This window comes from Durio zibethinus, chromosome 18 (assembly GCF_047325235.1).
Source record: "Durio zibethinus cultivar Kanyao isolate XHJ-2024 chromosome 18, ASM4732523v1, whole genome shotgun sequence".
Taxonomy (NCBI): Eukaryota; Viridiplantae; Streptophyta; class Magnoliopsida; order Malvales; family Malvaceae; genus Durio; species Durio zibethinus.
Window position 1 is genome coordinate 16,562,722 of NC_143179.1, and position 3,955 is coordinate 16,566,676.

General features: G+C 32.8%; 1 pseudogene across 1 annotated transcript; it reads right to left on the bottom strand.

Moving 5' to 3' along the window:
- Nucleotides 1–842: 842 nt before the first annotated feature.
- Nucleotides 843–2,785, bottom strand: LOC111299768 (NAC domain-containing protein 82 pseudogene; annotated as a pseudogene). Its single transcript, XR_016329924.1, has 2 exons — nt 2,648–2,785; nt 843–2,445 (listed from the first exon to the last, which is right to left on the bottom strand). The product of XR_016329924.1 is annotated as an NAC domain-containing protein 82 pseudogene (transcript).
- Nucleotides 2,786–3,955: the final 1,170 nt, after the last annotated feature.

The following is a 3,955-nucleotide window of genomic DNA, read 5'->3' on the forward strand; positions in this document are numbered from 1 at the left end:
AAAGCTTGAACAATGACCATTCATAAAACATTTTGCTGGTGAGTTTTTTGAATATTTGAAATGATTTGCATCAGCAAGACATTTTGGTCGATTTGACTGAAATGGGAACATTTTGATGGAAATTGTCAGTTGGCGATTCATGAGCCCATGACACCTTTCTCTATTTAATTTATTTCCTTAGTTTCTTACGGGATACTTGATTTAAAAAAAGAAGAAAAAAACAGATATGCTACTCAAGCGGAGGTTTTTTGGACCGATAACAGTCGGATGACCACCCACAAGAGCTTTAATTTTCTACGAGTAGTCAGACAGCGGACATTGTCCGGACATAAAAAAAATTCGGATACAGCTTTTTCGGCAACTAAAAGAATCATAGGAAATTAGAATAAGGAAATGCTTTTCTATGTAGCAGTGCTTTTGTAAACAAACTTCTGAGATCACTGCAAGTTGAGTATTAAGGTAAGCAAACAGAAAGTAGATTTATTTTAGAATCCAACCACTCTCCTAATCTCATTTTCCTCTACGGCCAATGCTATTGGCTTCTCAGATCCCACAGTCGGTTCCCAAGTTGGTCAAGTCGGTTTTCAATTTTCAAATTTTCAAAACCTGTAAAATCTCATATACCTGTAATATTGCTTGTATGTACTTGCCTTACGATTCTATCCGAATATAAAAAAGAGGACCATTTAAAAACATGTAGAAACTGAATGCAGGAATGTCTTTAAACCTTATTAAAAAAAAAAATTCCACACAGCCATAGTGAACCATTAATTCCACAGATGTGACTATGAAGCATTCATTGAAACATGATATGAACATATATCAGTCAAGGCCACCACACATTGCATGTTAAAACTGAATTTCCATAAAAACAATTATAAAAGCATAAGCTGATAATCAAACCGAAACAAACTAAGAAACAAATCCCAAAGGGAGTTGTTACAACTTTTATCTCAAATGGTAAACCAAACAGCAGCAACACAATTGAAAAACTTGTTCCTAATAATACAAGAACTCGTCTAAAAACATTGCCCAAATGCAGACTAGCTGTTTCAATAGTTAAAAGTATATATCTTATGACATCTTATTCAAAGGGATATAAAACATTGTTCAAATCGCTTTCTTCCGTGAAGGGTGCCAACATGAATGTGATATCATCATCATCAGAAACTTGAGGAGCCTGGAAGAAAGAATCATTAGCATTACCAGTCATTTGACCTCTGTCATATGTAATAAATGCCTCATCTTCAATGAAGTTCTCCAACATTGATAAAATGTTATCATTTGATTCTTGAACTTGAGGAACCTGGGCAAGTTGAGGAGCCTCCATCAATGCAGGAACAGCCATAGCATTGGCAACCACTGGAACTTGGGGAGCATCCATGCATATAGGGGCGGCATAAGCATTACTATCAATATCAGCGGTAACACTAACAGCAGCATTAGCATGAACCACCAGAGGTAGAGTGTACAACCCACTTGATTCAACAGATGGTCCAGCACATAGGCTCTCAGGGACACATGAGCTACTAGCACCACCAATGGCTAGCATTGACATACTGGAAAGAGAGCCAGTCACAGGCAAATTTTTATCCTCATCATCACTCCAATCCTCCTCCTTAAATGGTGCTCCATATTGGGCACCATTTCTTGGGCCCATACCATCCTTCTTGAAAACAACACAAAGCACATATGTATCTTGAACAACCCCTCTGTCAGCCAAATCTTTTTCCTCAAGTCTATATTCATGCATTACCCAATCTGTTCTGTCCCCACGTGGAGCTTTACCTTGGTGAAAAACCAAAGTTTTTATCATCCCCACAACTTCTTCATTGTACTTAACAGGCCTATCCTTTCCAGTAGTTTTCCAATACCCAAATACAGTAGCACGATTCAACCTAGCCCCTCTGGCGTATTTCTTCTCAATTGGACAGTAGAAGAACCACTTCAGATCCCCAGTTTTTAAACTCGACATAGCTGGTAAATCCCAGGGAGCGTATTTATAAATGTCAACCTCAGCAATGGCATTGAAAGAAATCTTCTTGCCCAAAATTTTCCCCTTCAAATAATACTTAACTAATTCAACATCAGTAGGGTGAAAACGAAACCCCGGTGGCAAAGAGTTTTTCCCCATCACTAAAGTCCCAAAATTGAAGTCCCAATACCCAATAATAAATGAGTTAACTCACGAGCAAGTGAATTAGAAACTTGTGATTCCGCTAAGAATAAAGGTAAAGCAACAGAACCAAATCAAGTAATCCAAAAAAGAAAAAGGATCAAATAATGCTTGACGCGTGGAAAACGGGCCAAGTCCAATGCCTAAAAGAGAATTTTTGAGAACAACACCACAGCCTCCCACGGTTCGTAAACCCAAAATCACACCAAAGAATCGATGGCGACTGTTCCCAACTGAGGTCAAAAGTCATTTGGCGTACGATATGAACCCTGTTTACAACAACATTAAGGTTCCCATATCATTACAAATTAATCAACCGCAATAATCAATTTATTCAAATAAAAAAACCCTAAATCGCAAAATCGAAGAAGACGAAAGAAAAAAAAAAAGAGTAACAGATCGAAGCAAAGACCTGTGTTTGTAGCAAAGAAGAATTATAATTAGAAGAAAAAGAGAAACCCTAGAAATTACCCGGTGAGAAGAGATCCGCGCGAGAGAGAACCGAGGAAGACCGAGAGAGTTAGACAAGAGCTGATACGAGCAAAATATGAAGAGAAGACTAAGGCATGCGTTTTATAGACGCGGTCTTTGCTTTGCTAGGAAAACGTGTTTTTTCTTTTCTTTTTTTTTAAGTTCTTCCCCTTACTTTTACTTCATTCTATTTCTATGGTATAAAAATAAAACACTCTAGTATTATTATATAACATATTTCTATGCTATAAAAATAATTTCTCAAAATAAAAAAATTTAATACTATTATATATATACTAGTATATAACACTAAATAATAAAAGCTTGGTTAAAAAATTTTTTTTTCGCGTGATTCAAATTTTTTTTTTTTTTAAATTTCGAAGTCCAACTATAATAACCAACTATCTTAATTGGATTCTTGCTAGCTTCCAAATTTTTTTAATTAGGAAAAAAATTTTGAATGCACAATTTTTTTTTTTAAATTTTGAATTCCTTTTCTTTTACTTTAATGGTTGACTATGTGATAAAATGAGAAAACTTTCCTAAATTGGTTTTTTAATCATAGCGAGTATCGGTCCGTTTATGTTTTTATATGGTCAGGGATACCTTTGATTATATTAAAAAAATATTTAATACTTTTTTATAATTATATTTTATATTTTTATCATAAAAATAAAAATTTGTTAACTTGTATTTTAAGAGTATTTTTTAGTTATTATATTAAATAATTTATTTTTCAATGTGTTAAAATTTATAATTTTAATTGTCAACTATCATATTTAATAAAAATATTATTAAAAATAGTATATTGACTAACTTTAAAGAAGGACTTTATGATACCTGTCAATAAAATCCAAAAAATAATAGAATAGGAGAAAATTAAAAAATAAATTAAAAATTAACATAGGATTGAAAACAAAAAGTAAAAGCATTTACTTATTGAGGAGGTATCTATTTAAATTAATGTCAAATTTATAAATTTTTTATCTTTAAATTAAAATAGTTAAAATTAAAAATATTATAATACTATTCACAAAGATTGATTCCCTTTCTCAAAGAGATACCAAATATAAATAATTCATAGTTTAGGCATAAGATCAATGTATTTTAGTCAATGTTAAAAAATAAGTGCCCTCTTGACATGACAACAAGCTAGTGACATGACTTTTATGAAACTATACCTTTTGCTATGGTAGCCTGTTTTAATATTATTTGGTACAGTAACTTTTCTTTATTAAATGAAGCGATAGTTTGTTTACAAATTTATAAGAATTATAATGTAGAAGATCTATAATACCATAGCAACTG